A 23,424-nucleotide genomic window follows, 5' to 3' on the forward strand; every position below is an offset into this window, starting at 1 on the left:
CCATCAGGTTCACTGGTGCCTCTGTTACATTGCTGATCCACACCGAACCCTGTCCCGGAACCTTTAAGTCCCTCTGCCGTCTTTCCCAATCTCTCTGACCTTCTAGAAATAGGGGAGGTAGGTGCAGGAGCTGGTCACAGCTGGGATCTGTCAGGCCCCTGCAGTGTACATGCGGGATCCTGGCTGACCCAGCAATGGCCTATTCCTCCTTCCAGTCTATAACCGTTGACTCCCTCATCAATCAAAAGAACCTTTTGCCCCAGCTTCCACTGCTCTCCAAAAATGAAAATTCCATGAACTAACGATTCTCAGAGAGAAAAAAAGAATTCCCCTTCCCACCGATCAGAAATCTCTTATCCTTAAATGGTGACCCCCATCACCCTGCCCAGTGGAAACATCCTGCTTTTCACCCTATGGTTTCCTCTCGGGATCTTGGATGTCTCGACCAGATCACCTGTTATTTTACTACAACCTATGGCGGCAGGTCTGACCTGCTCAGTTTTGTTCATAAGCCGTTCATCCCAGGAGTGGAGTCGACTGAGCTTTCTGCCAATTGCTTCCGACAAAATTCCAGGTACTTTCCAACCAATCCACCCAGAGGTTATTACATACCTCTGGAGCAGACAGGGTCTGAACCTGTGGCTCCAGGCTCAGAGTTGAGAGAGAGTGTGGTGCTGGAAAAGCACAGCAGGTCAGGCAGCATCCGAGGAGCAGAAGAGTCGAAAGCCCTTCATCAGGAAAAGGGACACTGTCACTGCAGCATAACAGCCTCCAATGAAACACAATTTGTGGGCGGCACGGTGGCACAGTGGTTAGCACTGCTGCCTCACAGCGTCAGAGACCCGGGTTCAATTCTTGCCTCAGGCGACTGACAGTGTGGAGTTTGCACGTTCTCCCTGTGTCTGCGTGGGTTTCCTCCGGGTGCTCCGGTTTCCTCCCACAGTCACAAAGATGTGCGGGTCAGGTGAATTGGCCGTGCTAAATTGCCCGTAGTGTTAGGTAAGGGGTAAATGTAGGGGTATGGGTGGCTTGCGCTTCGGCAGGTCGGTGTGGACTTGTTGGGCCGAAGGGCCTGTTTCCACACTGTAAGTAATCTAATCTAAACAATTATCTCCTCTTTCCACACTGTACTGCAGGAACAGCCCACACCAATACACTATACAACTGGAGCAAAATATCCTTATTTTTAGATTCCATTCCTCAACAATAAGTGACATCATTCCTCTGCATGTTGCATCTGTGTACTACGGTTTGGTGAGTCATGGCCCCCAAATCCCTCTGTCTGCAATGCTGAGAGGTTAAAGAACTCAACGTGTGGGTTTGGGGGGAGGAGGAGGCTTAGGGGTCAGAGCCCACAATAGCACTCAGGTGAAGAGGAATTTCAAGGGGTGGTCAATCATTGAATTTTCCACCTCCAATAAGGAGTATGCTCAATTCAGTGACTGACACGGTTCAATAAAGGCATCAAAGGATACAGGGATAGTGCGGTAAAAATTAGGTTTAGTTAGAAGGTCAGCCATGATCTCGGTCAGTGGAGCAGGACCCATAGATCCGAATGAACGGTCCCTATTTTTATTTCCCTTATTGTTAGTTGTATCTCAGTGACCCATGCACAAAGTGGCAAAGGGCACTGGCAATCTAGCGACGGGTGTGGGGTGGAATTTTCAAATGTACATGAATGTGGACGTGTGAGCCTAATAATTGGGTTATAGGTAGGTGATGGGCCATTGTCGTATTGCTCAAATATTAATCCACAGACTCAAACAACGTGCTTGGGATCTGGGTTCGAATCCCATTGTAGCGAGATGACAGAAATTGAATTTGAGAAATGGAATGGAGGGTCTCATGATGTCTGCTAAAGTGTTGCCGAGTATTGGAAATACCCGTCTGTTCACTGGTGCCCTTCAGGGAAAGGTAACTGTCATTCTTACCCAGTTGGTGACTGCAGTCCCAAATCAATGTGGTAGGGTCTTAGCTGTCCTATGGGCAATTAGGGATGGGCAATAAATGGTGTCCCAGCAAGCAACACCCACGGCCTGCAAATAAATAAAAGCCATTGCTCTTTGGGGTGTTCAATCAGCAAAATGCCTCCTCCATCTCTCAGCGGAGAGAGGGACACGAACTGGTTAGTGGGGGCTCCAGTGTCAGAGGTAATGCAACCTTCCCTTTGGGCTTGTCTAACCCCTGTCTAATCTTTTCAAGGTGTCTGATAAATAGTAACCAAGTTCTACTTCAGTGCAAACATCAATATGTTTTTCTGTCTGACCTTTGGAGTAGGAGACTGCTTTCTCTTGACAGTGGGGGGCGGGGGGGGAGGGGGTGTCTGAACAGTCGAGATTTGTGATAAATTGAAATGGCCTGCGATAAGGGCAGAGCAATCGATATTTGAGATAAATGGAAAGGTCAGGGACAAAAGGATAATCAAACGCACTCTGTCCCGGTAGAGCAGAAGAAGAGCGAGTTACCTACTGGGCTACACAAAGCATGTGTGAGCAAGGGAACGAGTAACAGTTTAAACCTCAGTGTAGGTGGGATGGGCTTCAGATTAGTATGACAGGGCGGCGCAACATCGAGGGCCGAAGGGCCTGTACTGCGCTGTAATGTTCTATGTTCTATGAGCTGGGGAATGAATCTCAAACAGCACAAGGTCCTCTTAGGATATTACTCTGGACTTGAAGGAAGATGGAAAAGGTGGAATGGATGGGCATCTGAGGAGCAGGAAGTCGGCATTTGACCGCTCAAGGCCACTGTGCCATTCAATAAAGTCATGGTAGACCGAACAGAGTCCTTAACTCCACCTTCCCGCCAACTCCGCCCACCCCCCCAGGCAAAGAAACAAAAGGCAAGTGGACTAGAAAGACCTACACCAGGATCATGACCAGCCCGAAAGCAAAGGGGCCAAAGTGAAATGGGAAAGAAGAGACTCAAAGGAAAGAGGTTTCAGGTTTAAGATCATTAATCTCCAGAATGCTGTAAAGTGCCAGGCGAAAGTCGAGCTACTACTCCTTAACCTTACACTGGAAGGTTAAGGAGTACTCCAGTTGCACTGGAATACTGCAGAGACCAAGGTCGGAGAGGGAGGACTGCACCCGGGTCACAGGAGGGTGCTAGCATGATGCTATTGTCATTGGACTAAAACTCCAGAAGGCCAAGCCAATATCCTGATAGAGGGGTTCAAACCCCATCACAGTACCTTATAAATCTGGAACACGGCAAGATGGTAGTGGAGTAGGACACTCCAGCCTAATCCTAACCCTATCCCTGACCTAACCCTGTCCCTGATCCGATCCCTGACCCTGACTCTAACCCTCGTCTGCTCCACCCACTCTTCTTCTTCTTTCTCTTCCCTTTGTCTTCCTCCTTATCTTCTTCACCTTCTACTTCTCCTCCTTGCGACTCCTGGCCTCTGACGACCCCAGTGAGGAGCATTGATCTATGACCTCTGGCTATTGACAATGCCTGGCCTGGACTCTCACCACTCCTCCCACCAATAAACGGACAGACAGGTGCTGAGGGCCTGAAAGGAGGCCCTCTGCAAAGCAGCCACACTGTCTGCACTTTGTCTCCCTCCTAGAGAGGGGACCACACTGCCAACAGTGAATACAACAGACTCAATCACAAGGAAGGCACTCCCCAAGCAGCTGAGATCTCGGATGGTGGTCTTTTTCTTTACCAGTACAGGTACTGTGGCAAAGGCAGGCCATGTGGCAGTGACAGGGAAGGATCACGGGATCACAGAGAATGCCACCTTGAGAATGGAGCAAAGCCAGGGAAAAAAGGAGAGGAGACTCAGAGATAGAAAGAGCAAGTGAGCATGAGCGCTCAGAGAGAGCGAGCGAGCCCTCAGAGAGAGCGAGCGAGAGTGAGCGCTCAGAGAGCAAGAGCGCCAGCGCTGAGAGAAAGAGCGAGATCTTGAGCATCATGTTGGAGGTTGTAGAAATGGAGGTGGGGGATAAGGGTTGGTGGAGGGTGATAAATCCAAACAGCTGGCAGGAACCCATTCATTCACGGTGGAAAGAGGAGGAAGCAAAAAAGTCCGCGAAAAGGAACAGGCAGGAACCTAGGCCACATCACCAGCAGCGAAGGGGATTGCTGCATTGTGGACAAAGGGAGGGACAGTAAGGCACGATCTGAATGAATACAAAAGAGATGCAGAAATAGCAGAATGCAAGGGAATCCTGAAAGAAAATGGAAGAACATCAAAACAATTCAATTTTGGGAATTAAAATGTTGTCCAAGTAACTGTGGGAGTCAGTGGGATTATACTGAATATTCAGCGACAGCCTATCACCAAAATGGAGACAGTGCAGGAAAGAGTCAGAGATAGCTTCAAATTAAAGGGTGGTAGGTATAGGACTGATGTTAGGGGTAGATTCTTTACTCAGCGAGTCGTGAGTTCATGGAATGCCCTGCCAGTAACAGTGGTGGACTCTCCCTCTTTATGGGCATTTAAACGGGCAATGGGTAGGCATATGGAGGAAAGTGGGCTAGTGTAGGTTAGGTAGGCTTGGATGGGCGCAACATCGAGGGCCGAAGGGCCTGTACTGCGCTGTATTTTTCTATAGATCATTTGAAGACAAGAGAGACATGGGAAATTGAAAAGCCAAGTCAATGCAGGTTTGTAATTCAGCACAAACCAGAGACACTTGTTAGTATTTTGTTAATTGTACTCTCCCCATGTCAATATGCAGCAAGATTGAGGCAATGTCAAGGTGTGAGCTCGTCAGTGCCAATTAATATTTGCTCTGGGAGGTGGGAGGGTGGGGTGGGGCTTCCTACCACTTGTCCTGCCAAGCAGAGGCTTAAACTATCCTGTTGGGGAAAGGGAGGCTGAGAGGAACTCACTGTCCACGGCAGGTTGAGTGAGGGGGGGGGGGGGGGGTGTTTGAAGTGATTGAGCAAGTGAGACAGAGACACAGGGAGACAGAGAGAATGGGAGGGAGACAGAGAGAAAGGGATGGAGACGGAGAGAGAGACAGAGGGACAGAAAAACAGACAGATGGAAGGAGACAGGAAGGCATGTAGAGAGAAGACAGCAGTCTGGAGTGTGAATTTTGATCGGCGTAAGAAAAGGGTCTTAGACTTTTCCCTCTGGTCAAACGGAGTAACTTTCACTCTGCAGCCACACAAAGTCCAAGCCGTTAAAACAGTGTTGCGGGTAGAACAGAGTTTAGGAAATAGTAACCAAAAGACTATAACAGAAACGTACTTTAAACCTCCAGTGACTCCCATGATAGTGGAATTTAGCAGCCGATAACTGGCGGGCGCTGCACTTTACAAGGCTGCAACTGGGTTAGATTCCAAGCCCTTTGTTATTTATTGATAAATCTGGAGTTACACCAATACTTGTCACCACCTCAACTGAAGCTGGAATGTCGACTCATCAGCACCCACTTTGTCCCAGAGCAAGAATTCAACAGTAATACTCATTGGGTTGGGGGGCACATACCTTTCATCCCTCCCTGTTCAGATAAGTGGGCAAGCCACCAAACGGTGCTGCTTAGAGCACGTCACTGGCAGAGAAACACAGGGAGTGAGCTGTTTGCGGTCCTTCTGTGTGCATGTCTGTCTCCCATGACTCATGGATGCTGTGTGACTCAGGTAAACATGAAAAAAGACATCAAATGATTACCTGAAAGCCTGTCTTGCAGCACTGCAGTGAGAGCAGCCAGATCTTCTGAGCTCTCGGTCCTAGACTTATGTCAATCCAGAGAATGCCAGACACGGGCGCCTCCTGGTGCAGTGACCCACAGGCTCCGGCTCCAGCTCCAGCTCCGAGACCCACCCCAGTCACCAATGGCCAAGGTTGGTGCAAACGGACGAACCACCAATGCAGAGTTGAGCACTTGGGTCCTTTAAGCCGGCTATCATAACTTGGCTGGAGTGTAGCCTCTGCTCCACACCCTCACCTCGCCCTGCGACGCCACCAGACTCCCATGTTTGAATCCAATAACATCAAAAGCACTCAGTGACCACGCCTCCACCAAGCTCCGAGGAAGAGACAACTCTGAAGATTCGCCGCCCTCAGAGAAGAACATTTTACCTCCTCCAAATCTTACCCCTGACCTTCAAATCCCTCAGTGCCTATACATGACCAAAATGTGACAAAGCAGGTTAATTATCAACCTCCAAATCCTGCAAAAACATGGGTCAGGACACATCAGATAACATCCCCACCCCCCCACTCTTTTCCTCGCAGAACCCTTGCGACCTTCTGTCCCAAGTCCCCTGTTGAACCATGTGTGTTAAATTCACACCTTCAATAGTTCAGCCCTCCTCCATTTCTGGGCTGGGCCTGCCGGCTTGGATTACAGGTTCACATCTTTGGAACGGGGCTGGACCCCAGGAGCTTCCGACTCTTCAAGTGGAAATGACAGTCTGCAACAAAATCACGGACTCCCGACCCTAGCACAGACTCGGATTCTCAGCCTTGGCACTGACCCGGCGAGGTGTCCCCTCGACTCAGCCTGGCGTCCTCCTCCTCCCCCTCCCCCCCGGTTCAGCATGGCACCCCCTCGGCTCAGCGAGACACACCCTCCGCTCAGCCTGGCGTCCTATTGGTCCAGAATGATGGTCGCTCCGCCACCCAGTGTGACCTCACTTCCAGTCTTGAGGCAACTCAATGCCCAATGCGGACTGGAGGCAAGGTGCCAGCATGGGCTGGATTGGAAAGACTGCTATTCTGAGCATTTTATTTCTCTACTTGTCTCATTTATTCCTATTCTACGCCGGACCTTTTAATTTCTTTATTTGACTTTTTCTTTCCCCTTTAAGAAGTTGTACTGAAGAATGTGCACTAGGGTACCTTGTACCTAAAACGGCGCCGTCAGTGGCGACTTGTAAACTTTTCACTGCCCTCATTTGAGTACATGTGACAATGAAGCTCATTCGATTCAACTCAAAAGACATGAGCTTGTTGCACGGTGCTTAACCTGAGTGCTGCTGTATAAACGCTCGCTTTGTCCAAATTGCTGATGGTGGCTCTGACAACCATCGCTGACTGTCCGAAAAGCTCATCTGGTCCATTAGTGTCCCTTTAAGGAAGGAAATCTGTCGTTCTTACCTGGTCTGGCCTGCATGTGACTTCAGACCCACAGCAATGGGGTGGAAACTTTGGAATGACCTCAGCTCAGTGAAGGGATGGGTTGAAAAAAGGGCTGGCGTTGCTTGTGACTGCATGAAAGCATTACAAATAAAGAATCTTACAAACTCCTCCTAAACATTGCTGAGCAGGTCGAGTACAGCACAATTGTTGAAGAACAACTCACGGCATGAAGTGAATCAGCATTTCAGCTCAAATTCAGCCCCGCCACATGTTAGAAAGGTGCAGCGAGATAAATCCTCCACTATCTGACAGTCAGCCCCTGACCTCAAGCTCCAGAGTCAAGTTTCAATTCTTTCAGTGGGAGATAAGGACCAGAAATGTGGGCTGCAGAAGGGAAGGTCACAAAGAATGCGTGTGTGTGTGCGTGTGTGAGAGGAGAGAGAGACAGAGAGAGAGAGAGAGAGAGAGAGAGAGAGAGAGAGAGAGAGAGAGACACAGAGAGAGAGAGAGATAGAGACAGAGAGAGAGAATATCCCTTTGAAACAGGGAGCTCGTCCCCTCCAGCACACTGTAGTTACACAGTCCAGTTTAAAAGTGTCCAGTGCATCAGCCTTTCTGAAGGAGCATTTTTTCTGCACATACATTTGGAGATGAATGCCTTCATTCCTTGCTCACTATTCCAGCCTATCTTCAGATCTCTGCCTCTCCCTCTTCAGCCATCACATAATCATGAATAAAACATCTTCAGCCATCACATTCTATCTTAGTGATTACTGTTAACAAACGCAGAGATACAGCAGCTCCAACAGCAGGTCAGAGAGTAGGAATTCTGTGGCGACTAACTCATCTCCCACCTCCCACCTCCCCCAAAGTCTATCCATCATCCACAGGCACAAATCAGGAGGGTGAAGAATATACCCACTAACTCTCGCTTGCCTGAATAAGGGCAGCTCCAACAACACAATCAACTGGACGCTAGATGCTATCCAGGTCAAAGTAGCCCAACTGGATTGGCACCCCATCCATCACGTTCAACATTTCAAGGTCTTCAACACCTCAACACTCTTACCCGACACACGACGAATGAGCTGTGGTAGGATTTGAATGCAGGTCCACAGAAATTAGTTGAGTTTTTGGATTTCTAGTCAAAAAGGTGTGGCGCTGGAAAAGCACAGCAGGTCAGGCAGCATCCGAGGAGCAGGAGAGTGGACATTTTGGACATACACCCTTCATTAGGAATGTAGATTCCAGATGAAAGGCCGATTGCCCAAAACGTGGATTCTCCTGCTCCTCGGATGCTGCCTGACCCGCAGCGCTTTTCCAGCACCGGACTCTCAACTCTGTCACCAGTCAGGAGAAAGTGAGGGCTGCAGATGCTGGAGATCAGAGCTGAAAATGTGTTGCTGGAAAAGCGCAGCAGGTCAGGCAGCATCCAAGGAGCAGGAGAATCGACGTTTCGGGCATGAGCCCTTCTTCAGGAATGAGGAGAGTGTGCCAAGCAGGCTAAGATAAAAGGTAGGGAAGAGGGACTTGGGAGGGGGCGTTGGGAATGCGATAGGTAGAAGGAGGTCAAGGTGAGGGTGATAGGCCAGAGTGGGGGTGGGGACGGAGAGGTCAGGAAGAGGATTGCAGGTTAGGAAGGTGGTGCTGAGTTCGAGGGTTGGGACTGAGATAAGGTGGGGGGAGAGAAATGTGGAAACTGGAGAAATCGGATTTCATCCCTTGTGGTTGGAGGGTTCCTAGGCGGAAGGTGAGGCGCTCTTCCTCCAGCCGTTGCGTTGCTATGGTCTGGCGATGGAGGAGTCCAAGGACCTGCATGTCCTTGGTGGAGTGGGAGGGGGAGTTGAAATGTTGAGCCACGGTTGGGTTGGTTGGTGCGGGTGTCCCGGAGGTGTTCTCTGAAGCGTTCCGCAAGTTGACGGCCTGTCTCCCCAATATAGAGGAGGCCACATCGGGTGCAGCAGATGCAGTAAATGATGTGTGTGGAGGTGCAGGTGAATTTGTGGTGGATATGGAAGGATCCCTTGGGGCCTTAGAGAGAAGTAAGGGGGGTGGTGTGGGCACAAGTTTTGCATTTCTTGCGGTTGCAGGGGAAGGTGCCGGGAGTGGAGGTTGGGTTGGTGGGTCTGATAAGGGAGTCACGGAGGGATGGTCTTTTTGGAACGCTGATCGGAGAGGGGAGGGAAATATATCCCTGGTGGTGGGGTCCGTTTGGAGGTGACGGAAATGACGACGGATGATGTGATGTATATGGAGGTGAGTGGGCTGGTAGGTGAGAATCAGTGAGGTTCTATCCTGGTGGCGATTGGAGGGCGGGGCTCAAGGGCGGAGGAGCGGGAAGTGGAGGAGATGCGGTGGAGAGTATCGTCTGGGGGGAAATTGCGGTCTTTGAAGAAGATTGCCATCTGGGCTGTACGGTATTGGAACTGGTCCTCCTGGGAGCAGATGCGGCGGAGACGAAGGAATTGGGAATATGGGATGACGTTTTTAAAGGGGGCAGGGTGGGAGGAGGTGTAGTCTAGGTAGCTGTGGAGGTCGGTCGATTTATAGCAACTGTCAGTGTTGATTTACCTGGACCGTCTCAGACTCCTTCCTCCCCTTCCTAGACCTCTCCATTTCCATCTCGAGCTTCCAAATCAACACGGACATTTACTATAAAGCGACCGACTCCCACAGCTACCTAGACTACACCTCCTCCCACCCTGCCCCCTGTAAAAACGCCATCCCATATTCCCAATTCCTTCGTCTCCGCCGCATCTGCTCCCAGGAGGACCAGTTCCAATACTGAACAACCCAGATGGCAATCTTCTTCAAAGACCGCAATTTCCCCCCAGACATGATCGACAATGCTCTCCACCGCATCTCCTCCACTTCCCGCTCTTCCGTCCTTGAGCCCCGCCCCTCCAATCGCCACGAGGACAGAACCTCACTGGTTCTCACCTACCAGCCCACCAACCTCCGTATACAGCATATCATCCGTCGTCATTTCCGCCATCTCCAAATGGACCCCACCACCAGGGATATATTTCCCTCCCCTCCCCGATCAGCATTCCAAAAAGACCACTCCCTCCGTGACTCCCTTGTCAGATCCACACCCCCCACCAACCCAACCTCCACTCCCGGCACCTTCCCCTGCAACCGCAAGAAATGCAAAACGTGCGCCCGCACCTCCCCCCTTACTTCCCTCCAAGGCTCCAAGGGATCCTTCCAGATCTGTCATAAATTCACCTGTACCTGCACACACCTCATTTCCTGCATCCACTGCACCCGATGTGGCCTCCTCGATATTGGGGAGACAGGCCGCCTACTTGCGGAACATTTCAGAGAACACCTCTGGGACACCCAGACCAACCAACCCAACCACCCCGTGGCTCAACACTTCAACTCCCCCTCCCACTCCACCAAGGACATGCAGGTCCTTGGACTCCTCCATCGCCAGACCATAACAACACGACAGCTGGAGGAAGAGCGCCTCATCTTCCGCCTAGGAACCCTCCAACCACAAGGGATGAGCTCAGATTTCTCCAGTTTCCTCATTTCCCCTCCCCCCACCTTATCTCAGTCCCAACCCTCGAACTCAGCACCACCTTCCTAACCGGCAATCTTCTTCCTGACCTCTCCGCCCCCACCCCCACTCTGGCCTATCACCCTCACCTTAACCTCCTTCCACCTATCGCATTTCCAACGCCCCTCCCCCAAGTCCCTCTTCCCTACCTTTTATCTTAGCCTGCTTGGCACACTCTCCTCATTCCTGGAGAAGGGCTCATGCCTGAAATGTCGATTCTCCTGCTCCTTGGATGCTGCCTGACCTGCTGCGCTTTTCCAGCAACACATTTTCAGCTCTGTCAACAGTCAGCCCAACATGAATAGTGGGCACCCTCCCCCTCTCTCTCACATCTGTGGATCAGAAAGCTGCGGGTTCCAGCCCCACTCTGGCGACTTGAGTCCATGAGCCAAGTGTTCATTTCCAAGACTGCTCAACGAGTATTAAGGCATCAGACATGCTGCGTTTTGGAGGAAACGCTAAACTTTGAGGCCTTGTCTGGACTCTCCCACAAAAACTGAAAGATCACAGACCCTGGCAGATGGACACAGGAGTTCAGAGAAGTTGGCCAGCACCATATCGATGTACCTGGAAGCTAGCTGTCTGCAATTTGGTTGGCACACTTCCTTTAAAATGCTCTGGCAGGTCATAAAAGGCACCATCCCAAATGGGGAGCTGCATGGTGCTTTCCCCAGGTATCAGTGGTGGCCTACCAGGGTGAATGAACAGCAGAGTAAGGGACAAGTACCATTGGCATGAACCTCAGGTTTCACTTTGGACCAAGTAAACTAGTTCAGTTCACTCAGCAGACTCCCTTTCCAACGCGATCCCAATATAGAGTGCCTGTGTAACCTGTCACCGTACCTCAAAGTGACTCACTGCGGAAGCCCTTCTAAGGGCAGTCTAAATACAAGCTCTTTTCATGCTCCTGATGGTGTTAATGGGGTAAAGCACCATGTGTAGACACTGCTACAAACACTGCCAATTCCTTTATATACAAAGCTACTTTTTGAAAGCAGAGTCACAGAGAGACCAGCTGGTGAAGGCAGCTTTCAGCATGCCTGCTTTCATCAGTCAGAGCATGGAGTCTAGGAGTTGGGCCATCTTGCTGCAGCTGTACAAGATGTTGATATGACCAGCATTTGGAGTACTGTCTACAATTCTGGTTACTCGACTGTAGAAAGTATAGTAGCAAACTCGAAAGAATGCAGAAAAACACTTTCTAGGATGTTACCTGGACTAGGTTTGAGTTTTCAGGAGAGGCTGGATGAGCTGGAACTTCTTTCCCCCTGGAGTGTAGGAGGCTGAGGGGTGACCATTTAAAGGTGAATAAAATCATATGAGGCACAGACAGTGTAGATAGCCAACAGCTTGCCAATATGGCGAGAGTCTAAAGCTAGAGGGCATATGTTCAAGGGGAGAGGGCAATGTTCTCCAAACAGAGGGTGTGGTGAGGGTCTGGGACGGGCTGCCAGAGGTGGTGGTGGAAGCAAGTATAACTTTGTCATTTAAGAAGCATTTGGACAGGATGGGATAGACATGGAGGGATATGGACCAAACACAGGCAAAAGGGACTCGGTTCATTGTGAAAACTGGGTGGCAAGGACAAGTTGGGCCAAAGGGCCTGTTTCAATGTAGTATGGATGAGGGAGGAGAAGAACTTCCCTCAGCCTCTCAGGCCTGCCTATGGGTGATCTGATTATTTCACATTCTCACCTATCCCTGATCATCTTTCATCCCCTTGCTCATCAAGAAAACATTCAAAGACTCTACTTCCAACACCTTTCGAGCAAGACAGTTTCAAAGAATGACAACGGTCTACAAGAAAAAGTTTCCATCTTATCCTACGGAGCGCAGTGGAAGCCGTGACGTTGAATGTCTTCAAGGCAGAGATTGATAAATTCTTGATCTCGCAAGGAATTACAGGCTATGGGGAGAGTGCGGGTAAGTGGCGTTGAAATGCCCATCAGCCATGATTGAATGGCAGAATGGACTCAATGGGCCAAATGGCCTTACTTCCACCCCTGTGTCTCAAGGTCTTATCTGTGTTTTAAATGGGTGACCCTTGAGCTTGAAACGATCACGCAGAGTTCTCGAATCTCCCAGAAGAGATTCCAGCTTGTCTAGGATCTGATATGTTACAATAAAGTTGCCTCTTAGTCTTCAGAGCTGAAAATGTGTTGCTGGAAAAGCGCAGCAGGTCAGGCAGCATCCAAGGAACAGGAGATTCGACGTTTCGGGCATAAGCCTGAAAAAGGGCTTATGCCCGAAATGTCGAATCTCCTGTTCCTTGGATGCTGCCTGACCTGCTGCGCTTTTCCAGCAACACATTTTCAGCTCTGATCTCCAGCATCTGCAGACCTCACTTTCTCCTCTTAGTCTTCAGAGCTCTACCTAATACAAGTGTAGCCTGTCTAACCTCTCCTTATAAGCCACCACCCCTATATTCAGGTGTTTGTCTAATAAACCTCCTCTGAGCATCTTCCAAGCATTTACATCCCTCCATATGCAAGATGACCAACACAGTGTATATTCCTCCAAATGAACCCTCACCAATGACCATGTCAGTGAACCGTAACCTTTTTGCTGTTATATTCAATCCTGCTTCTGAAAATCACAATCAAACATCCGTTCCCCACCTCCATTTGACAGTCACAAATGTGGTTAATAATGAGAGTAAGACGACCGGGTATTCCAGGACTTTATGTTGTTGATTTGAGGGATTGATATTGGACAGGATCCCAGGGAGAGCTCCTGTGCCAACCTTGAAATTCATGCCACGCAATCTTTGGCATACACCCGAGCGCTAGCCTTGGTTAGTATGCACTCCAACCCTGGAGTGGGATTTGAACCCCAGACGCTGTGATTCGGAACAACAGTGCTACCTACCGAGCCGACTGTGTACTGTAGGAAGTAAAGGCAACGTGACATACAGACAGCCCTTATGAAGGCATTTCTTGCATTACCAGAGTTTGATCACACGTTACTCTGATTTCAGTTTCGAATGCAACAAGAACTTTGGAATCAAGCCATCATCGTCCATCTGGCTACGGGGAGAGACGGCAAGACTGGTCTGACCAGAAAATGCTGCAATGAGCATGGGGTTTGCTCTCTGAGATCTTCTTCAGCCATTCTGCCAGCAATCTACCCACAGCTCAGCCTCAGTTAGGTATCCAATCTCAGACCAGTTCAGAATCACAGGCTGCGGGTTTTATTTCCATTGGAACAACATCGGTTTCAGTTCTCAAGTACCACCACAATTGGCTGCTTGTTGCATCTCAGCTAATTCATTGCCAGGTCAAACATGTTTAATATAACTCTCCCCTTGACTAAAGCTGCCAATGATTTCAGTCTCACCCTGGAGGGCAATGCAACAAGCTCCTTCTGTGACCCTTAACCCTTCTCAGCTCAAACAATCCAATCAAAAGCATGGTTTGCCCTGCCATCATAGAATCCCTAAAGCGCAGAAACAGGCTGTCTGGCCCATCAAGTTGCACAAACAGCATTCCACCCAGACCCTGCAGCACCACCCAAACCACCCCCACCCCCATCGCATCTCCCCATTTCCCACAGTTAACCCATCTAGTGTGCACATCACCGCACACTACAGGGCAATTTAGCATGGCCAATCCAACCAACATCTTTGATTGTAGAAGGAAACCAGTGCACCTGTGAGGAAACCCATACAGACACAGGGAGAACATGTAAACTTGACACTAGACAGTCGCCAGAGGCTGGAATCGACCCTGGGCACTGCGAGGCCGCTAACCACTGAGGCATCACAACATCCCTGAGGCCTCCTCTATGCTGTCACCTCATTCATCAAACCAAAAATACTTCAAATGGTTTACAATAAATTGAAGGCCGACAGCAAAATAACATCAGGATCTTTAAAAATTATTCACTCGTGAAATATAGGCATATTGCCCACCATGAACTGGACTTGAAAGTGGTTAGCTCAGCCATTTTAAACGGCGGTGATTCTGCTTTGTTATTCATTCACGACACATGGATGGTTGCTGACACAGTCAACATTTATTACCCATTGCTAATTCCCCTGAGGTCAGTTCAGACTTTGTGGAGTCACGTGGAACTCAAACAGGTAAGGAGGGTACATTTCCTTCCAGAAATGACATTACCAGACATTTTACTTATTGTACAATAATCAACATTGGGCTCGTCTCTTTAATTCAGACTTTTACTGAATTCAAGTTTCACCCTGTGCCATGCTGGGATGTGGACCCAGGTCCCCAGAACATTAACTTTGGATTCTAGTCCAGTGGCATAGCGAGTTTTGAGAAGATTTTTCTCAAGATTTTGACAAGATTTTGAGAAGATTCTAGTCCAGTGGCATCACCACTAAACTACCACCACCACCACCTTCCCCAGTTGAGCGTTAACTTGGAAATCCTTCCAACACACGCGGTCAAGAGCAGGAGGGATTCCTGGTCAACCAACTGCAGGAGACAACAGTGAACCACTGTAGGTTCTTAGCCGAGCAAAGCCAAGAACCAATGCAGTAGTCAGTGGCCGCAAACGCCATTTCAGAACGTGGCCCCTAAAGGGAGAATGGTAGCCACGTCTAGGTCATTAATATATGTTAGAAAGGGCAGCAGTCCAACTGCACAGCAGTGGGGAAACACCCCAGGATTGTCATCCAATCTAACCTGTAAAGGAACCATTACCCCTTTGCTTTCTGGCTCCTGGTCAAATTCATAACCGCTCTGGCATTCCCGAACTAATCCCTGGGCCTCTGTATGTTTATTGTACAGGAGGTCTGCGAGCTTGTTCTGTGCATTTGTTGATCAAATGGTAAAGTGAAAATCAGACTGCAAAAGTTGCGAGAACAGGAGGTGTTTGGTAATAGAACAGTGGGAGATTGTCGATAAGCAAATACACACATTTACAGTACATTTATCTGCATTGCGCTAAAGGTGTTTCTACACAGATTAGAGACCGAGAGTAAAAGGTTGTTGTGTATCTAGCCCTAAAAATCTATTGGGTCGCCCTGATTTCAAAGTCAGAATCATTTCTAATGAAGTGATCACAGAAACAAACAGCTTAACAAGCCCCAATAAAATGTGCTGTTTTTCCCCTAGATAACCAATACTGAGTCATCAAAGGTGCAGAGCAGTGATAAAACTAAAGGAAACTAGTGACTCGAGCATTCATTACTTCACAGAAAGGGCAGTAAAAGCCTGCAAGTTCCTTCCCCTGAAATATTTCTACATGCAAACATACACATGAGGTGCCAGAATAGGTGGATTGGTCCCATAAACACAGCATCATAGAATCCCTGCAGCGTGGAACAAGGCTATTTGGCCCATCGAGTCTGCACTGACCCTTCGAAGAGCACAGCACCCTGTCCTCGTAACTTTGCATTAACCCACCTCGTCTGCACAGCCCTGGACACTACGGGGCAACTTAGCACGACCAATCCACCCTGACCTGCACATCCCTGGACACTATGGGACAATTTAGCACGGCCAATCCACCCTAACCTGCACATCCCTGGGCACTATGGGACAATTTAGCACGGCCGATCCACCCTAACCTGCACATCCCTGGACACTATGGGACAATTTAGCACGGCCAATCCACCCTAACCTGCACACCTTTGGTCCATGGAAGGAAACCAGAGCACTCAGCAGAAATCCGTGCAGACGCTGGGTAGGTGGTTGGGGGGGGGGGGGGGGGGGGGGGGGAGGAGAACATGCAAACTGGACATAAACAGTCCCTGGTGCTGGGAGGCAGCAATGCTTACCCAAAGCCATCATGCTGCCCATTCCATCATGCAGTAAGACCATGGCTAATCTGATAGGAGCGTCAAATCTACTTTTCCACTTGCCTTTCGCCAATGACCTTTGACAGGGTAATAATCCAGGGGCCTCGGCTAATGAGCAATGAGAGTGTTAAATGAAGAATTCATCTATCCCCTACCCCCAGAAAATTCAATGGTCCTGCCTTCACTGCTATCAAGTTGCAAAGCTCTGAGTCTGTGAAGGTTTTCTTCAATTAGATGGACTTCAGTAAGACGTTCAACAAGGTTTCTCATGGGAGACTGGTTAGCAAGGTTAGATCTCATGGAACACAGGGAGAACTGGAAAGAAACTGCTTGATTAGGGACAGCCAGCACGGATTTGTGAGGGGTGGGTCTTGCCTTACAAGTCTTAGTGAAATTTTTTGAGGAGGTGACCAAGCATGTGGATGAGGGTAGAGCAGTGGATGTAGCGTATATGGATTTTACTAAGGCATTTGATAAGGTTCCCCATGAATAGATCGTACGAGAATAGGTTGAGATGCTAGGCCTTTTCTCATTGGAACGGCGAAGGATGAGGGGTGACTTGATAGAGGTTTATAAGATGATCAGGGGAATAGATAGAGTAGACAGTCAGAGACTTTTTCCCCGGGTACAACAGAGTGTTACAAGGGGACAAAAATTTAAGGTGAAGAGTGGAAGGTATAGGGGGATGTCAGGGGTAGGTTCTTTACCCAGAGTGGTGGGGGCATGGAATGCACTGCCTGTGGGAATGGCAGAGTCAGATTCATTGGTGACCTTTAAGCGGCAATTGGATAGGTACATGGATAGGTGCTTAAGCTAGGACAAATGTTTGGCACAACATCGTGGGCCGAAGGGCCTGTTCTGTACTGTAATGTTCTATGTTCTAACTAGCCATCTGGATAAAGAACTGGCTCAAAGGTAGAAGACAGAGAGTGGTGGTGGAGAGTTGCCTTTCAAACTAAGGCCTGTGACCAGTGGAGTGCCACAAGGATCAGTGCTGGGCCCTCTACTTTTCGTAATTTATATAAATGATTTGGCTGTGAACTTAGGAAGAATGTTAGTAAGTTTGCTGATGACACCAAAATTGGAGGTGTAGTGGACAACGAAGAAGTTTACCTCAGATTACTACGGGATCTTGACCAGGTGGGCCAATGGGCTGAGGAGTGGCAGATGGAATTTAATTCAGATAAATGTGAGGTGTTGCATTTTGGAAAAGTAAATCAGAACAGGACTTATACACTTAATGGTAAGGTCCTGGGGAGAGGACAAAGAGACCTTGGAGTGCAGGTTCATAGCTCCTTGAAAGTGGCGTCGCAGGTAGATAGGATAGTGAAGAAAGTGTTTGGCATGCTTTCCTTTATTGGTTAGAGTATTGAGTACAGGAGTTGGGAGGTCATGTTGCAGCTGTACAGGACATTGGTGAGGACACTTTTGGAATATTGTGTGCAATTCTGGTCTCCCTCCTATTGAAAGGATGTTGTGAAACTTGAAAGGGTTCAGAAAAGATTTACAAGGATGTTGCCAGGGTTGGGGGGTTTGAGCTATAGGGAGAGGCTGAACAGGCTGGAGCTGTTTTCCTGGAGAGTCGGAAACTGAGGGGTGACCTTATAGAGGTTTATAAAATCATGAGGGACCTGGATAGGAGAAATAGACAAAGTCTTTTCCCTGGGGTGCGGGAGTCCAGAACTAGAGGGCATGGGTTTAGAGTGAGAGGGGAAAGATATAAAAGGGACCTAGGGGGCAACTTTTTCACACAGAGGGTAGTACGTGTATGGAATGAACTGACAGAGGAAGTGGTGGAATTTGGTACAATAACAGCATTTAAAAGGTGTCTGGATGGGTATACGAATAGGAAGGTTTTGGAGGGACATGGGCCAAATACCAGCAAATGGTTGGGATATCTGGTCGACATGGACGAGTTGGACCGAAGGGTCTATTTCCATTCTGTACATCTCCATGACTCTATGACATCAATGAGCTGGCCTGGCAGCACATAAAATTTACCAGGGATGAGGAACTATGGGATATTAGCAGACAATCAGAATCTTATCTTAGAGGTTGGCAGGAGACCAAAGAAGTGTTCAAAATTATGAAGAGCTTTAACCAATCAAGGAGAAGCAACTGTTGCCTCTAGTCAGGTCATTAAGTAGTCAGTTATGGATTTTGAGCAACTGGCCAAAGAACTAGGGGTGAAATGAGTAGAACCAGTTTTCTTCCCTCTGGACACCAACTCCAGAGGAACTTTCAAGAGAGCAACTATATTTGAAGGATGTTTCAGGGAGAAAGCTGGGGTGCAGGACTAAATTAGACAGCTATTACAAAGCAGCAGCAGAAGCAAAATGCTTAGAATGCTTCCATTTTGTGCTTATAAAACCATTATATGCAGATGGATCCATGTTTTCCTTGCTCCATTGTAACCCGCATATCAATTAAACCTGCATCTGTGACTCAGAAACCATTAATGGAGACCATGCTCACCTTCTCCACAGATCCAAGTTTTCAGATACGTTTGTCCTTAAAAGTTTCCAACCAGCCACAGAGAAGCACCACCTGAGGAACAGGTATGTCCAGTAACACTCTCCTCTTCAAACTGGGAAAAGGAACAAAGCAAGAGAAACAACAGGTTAGCTGTCAGAAAACTGAGCAGATCCAGAGTCTCTGGAGCCTCAGGTGAGATCCCTGAGCTCCTCCAGACCTTGATTTTGTCTCACCCAGTGTTGCTCGCACAGCCATGGGGCATCATGGTATGATTCCCTGGGGCCTAAAATTGGAATTCCCTTTCTAACACTCTTCACCCCCCCCCTCTCCCTCCTCCTCAAGGACACTCCTATCATTAACTGAGATTTTGGTCACTACTCCTAATGCTCCCCCCACAAATCCCAACAAAAACAAACACCTTGGGATGCTTCACCAAATTAGAAGAACAACAAGAATGCTTTGGGTGAGGTGGGACAAGGGTCCCTGTCCCATCAACCTTTAAATGGCCTGGGGGACATGATCCGCAGAGATGGCAGCCTTGATAAATGGGAGGTGGGAAAAAAACACACATCACCCAGGGAAGGAAGACAGCTGTCACACCGATGTGGGAACAAATACTCTGTGTAGCTTGTGTCGAAGGGGTGCACCAAGAACAGATTATAAGAGCAGGTGGGGGAGCATTTGTTGGTGCTGTGCAGAACTCGAGTTAGGGCACAGCTAGAGTGCTGTCCTAGTCACCTCACTGTAGGAAGGATATGATTACAATGGGGGGGGCATAGAGGAGATCCACCAGGATGTGCCTGGCTGAAAGTACTTTAACTATGACAGGTTGTTCCCTTGTAAGAGTGGGGTGGGGGGGCGGATCTGATTCATGTGTACAAGATTATGAGGGGCATAGATAGGGTGAACAGGAAGCAGCTACTCCCCTTATTTGACAGGTCAATAACAAGGGGGCATAACATTACGGTGAACAGCAGGAGGTTTAGAGGGAATTTAGAAAACAATTTTCACCCAGAGGATGTTAGGAACCTGAAGCAATGCCTGGGAGAGTAGCAGAGATAGGAAACCTCACAAGCGGCAAAAAGTAGTGCAAGCAAGTGTGGACAGGTCGGTGAAGACTGATTGGGTAGGGCTTTTTCTGTCCTGCCATTCCGTACTTAGGCAGTCTACCTCTTTTGCTGCAGTGATCCGCAATCCAACTCATTAATCGAGGGCAGTTAGGGATGAGCAATTTAGGTTGGTCCAGCCAATGACAGCTGCATCCCAGGAAGGAATGTTAAAAGGATGCCACCTCATGCGTTTATGCTGCAGGATGGAACATGGGAGAAATCTGGAGTTAATCAAGACTGGTTGACAAGGTTTGTGTCTGACCAACTGTATGGATTTCTGTGCTGAAATGGCAGACAGATGTTACTTTACAACTACCTTCACAATTACTTTGATAGAGTATAAAAACAAAAGAGCACGGGAAAAGATGCAAGATAGTGGTGCATTTGGAAAGCAGAAGGCTAGGATGTAGGGTTTTTAACTCAGAGGTTTCTTGGTTTAAAAAAGTAAGTAATAAATCACTTGGATAAAATGATATCAGCGAGGAAAGAGGAAGTGAAGCCAATGCAAATGATTTTCTGGTTAAGGTTTTATCAATTTTGAATCAATGCAAGGGGGGGGGGGGAAAGAGGTGCTGGAGGGGGATGGTGTGGTCAACCACATCAGAGGCTGCAGATTGTCAAGCAGAACAAGAGAAGGGAGAGTATTCCAGGACATCGTTTGTGACTTTAATGAGGGCTGTTACAGTAATGTGACAAGGGGCAGATATCTGATAGCAAAGGATTCAAGCACGTGAGCTCGGGGAAAGTCGATGTAGAGTTAGGAGCTGAAACAAATCAATAACCAGGGAGAAATGTGGGGTCGAAGGGGTTGTTTCAAATTCGAAACAGTCTATGGTCACTTTCAGGGAGAGGTGCCTTTCCTGGGCTGAGAGATCGGGCCAGCACGTGTGTCTGTGACTAGCTGACAGCTGCAGAGATATGTAACAATCAGGTTGGGGTTGCGTTCTGATGTTAAGGCTTGGAATTTAACCAATTAATTTAAATTATGCCCAGGATAGCAAAAGCCAATTGAATTTGGACTTTATTGTCCCGATAACCTCGGACCAATGAAAAGGTACAGATCTTGGGGACATGATCTTGGGCGGCACGGTGGCACAGTGGTTAGCACTGCTGCCTCACAGCGCCAGAGACCCAGGTTCAATTCCCGCCTCAGGCGACTGACTGTGTGGAGTTTGCACGTCCTCCCCGTGTCTGCGTGGGTTTCCTCCGGGTGCTCCGGTTTCCTCCCACAGTCCAAAGATGTGCAGGTCAGGTGAATTGGCCATGCTAAATTGTCCGTAGTGTTAGGTAAGGGGCACTACTTTAGGTAAGGGGTAAATGTAGGTGTATGGGTGGGTTACGCTTCGGCGGGTCGGTGTGGACTTGTTGGGCCGAAGGGCCTGTTTCCACACTGTAATCTAATCTAAATCTAAATCTAAATGAAAAGGAAGGGCAGTTTGAAAATTAGTCAGAGCCCATCAAACACGAGAGCCATTTAGAGAAATAAACATCTTGTGCTCATAAGAAACTTCTGAGGCAGCATCTATTAAAGGTACTGTATACAAAGACACTCGCAGTAAAAACTAAGATGATGACCTGGGGGAAGACAGCAGAATTGGAAAGATGGAAGGAGGACAGCACAAGAAACTGTATTGACTTTAAGCTGATTTAATGTTTAATAACTGTGTTATTGGAGCAGCATTTTTATAGACTTGGGGTCAGAGTTAGTTAAGAGAAAAGGGAGCTCAGGTTTGTTTAGTGCTCACCACTAGAATTAAGAAAATAAATTGTTTGTTTTTTTCGTGAAGCAGTGGAATTCGAGGGTTTTCTTTCACTCGCTCACATTTTTAACAAGTGTGTAAAATTTTCTGGGTGTCTTAGTTGTAATTAGCAGAGGGGTTCGACCCCTGCATCTTAACAAAGGGGTGACGGCTTCAAGGAGGCAGGGGTCGTCTTAGGTTTCCCGAGGAAGGGCAACTGTGTAACACTGGATCAGACTTCGGCTGATATTGATACCAACTGAATGTTAAGTACATTCAGGTAGAGGACATGGGGTTGGAAGGTGACTTGAGCACATGTGGAAACACAAATAGAAGAGTAAGGTGGAGTTAGGAGTTACATACCTAAACTGTTTCACACTGAAAATAAATCTATTCAAGTCAAGGCTGGCTTTTGGATTCTTATTTTGAAGAACTGGTCATTCAAAGTCGAGAAAGCACCTCCATTTAATGCATATATTACAGAAAAAGCATTTTGGCCGACTGCGCAATATACACATCTTGTGTAGTCACATACTTCTGTCAGTGCCAAGATTTCAGTAAAAGTCTCAAGCATTGCAATTTTATTAAAAACACCCCAGGAAAATTCCATGAAGGCATTTGGAATTTTGCCACGGCTAATTATCACAAGAATCCTCCACACACCACCATCTCCACACCTCTCATTTTCCCGACACAAACAGCTCTCATTCAATCGAGTGGCTCTCTCCATGAAGCAGTACAAATGATGTTTTTTTTGGAAAAAGGAGTTTTGAGCATAAAGGCAGGATCACATTGCTCCAAGTCATGTTACAAAGAGACTGCTTTATACTGAATGCCAAGTTTCATCACGGGACTATGGGATTACAAACTGAACAATGACACTCGTTCCTCAACAAAGCTGAACCTGAAGTGAACTGACCAGCAGCAGTTACACTCTGGGGTGGACAAGTTGGTAGCAAACACAAAATGCACTATCCTCTCTCACATGATATTAGGCAGCTTAAAACAATATGTAAAAGAATCACAGAATCCCTACAGTGCAAAAAGACGCCATTTGCCCTTCAAATTTGTACCAACCTTCCAAACAGCATCCCACACACACCCCCAACCCTACCCCTGTAACCCCACATTTACTATCACTAATCTACCTAACCTGCATATATAAAATCATAAGGGGCATGGATAGAATAAACAGACAAGTCTTTTCTCTGGGATGGGGGAAGTCCAAAACCAGGGAGCATAGGTTTAGGGTGAGAGGGGAAAGATTTAAAAGAGACCTAAGTGGCAACATTTTCACACAGAGGGTGGTACATGTATGGAATGAGCTGCCAGAGGATGTGGTGGAGGCTGGTACAACAGCAACATTTAAGAGGCATCTGGACGGGCATATGAATAGGAAGGGTTTGGAGGGATATGGGCCGGTTGCTGACAAATGGGACTAGATGGGGTTAGGATATCTAGTTGGCATGGACGAGTTGGACTGAAGGGTCTGTTTCCATGCTATATGTCTCTGTGACTCTGACGCTATCCATGGGCACGATGAGCAATTCAGTATGGCTAGTCCACCCAACCTGCACATCTCTGGACTACAGGAAGAAATTGGAGCACCTGGAAGGAACCCACACAGACAGGGAAAATGTGCAAACTCCACGCATAGTCCCTGGAATCAAACACAGGGCCCCTGGCACTGAAGTAGTAGTGCTGACCAGTGTGCCAACCAAAGCAAG

At 48.1% G+C, this 23,424-nt stretch overlaps 1 protein-coding gene across 2 annotated transcripts in view; it reads right to left on the reverse strand.

Annotated features, from left to right (window-relative positions):
- LOC132836369 (pyruvate carboxylase, mitochondrial-like) overlaps nt 1-23,424 on the reverse strand; it is a 721,522-nt gene that overhangs the window by 683,359 nt on the left and 14,739 nt on the right. The window contains exon 2 of one of the 2 annotated variants that reach the window (XM_060855868.1): nt 18,850-18,961. The gene's annotated coding sequence lies outside the window, so the exon portion shown is untranslated. Of the gene's footprint in view, nt 1-7,063; nt 7,256-18,849; nt 18,962-23,424 lie in introns of those variants that run through there. The other variant, XM_060855869.1, reaches the window with a different exon arrangement.

This window comes from Hemiscyllium ocellatum, chromosome 46 (assembly GCF_020745735.1).
Source record: "Hemiscyllium ocellatum isolate sHemOce1 chromosome 46, sHemOce1.pat.X.cur, whole genome shotgun sequence".
Classification (NCBI taxonomy): domain Eukaryota; kingdom Metazoa; phylum Chordata; class Chondrichthyes; order Orectolobiformes; family Hemiscylliidae; genus Hemiscyllium; species Hemiscyllium ocellatum.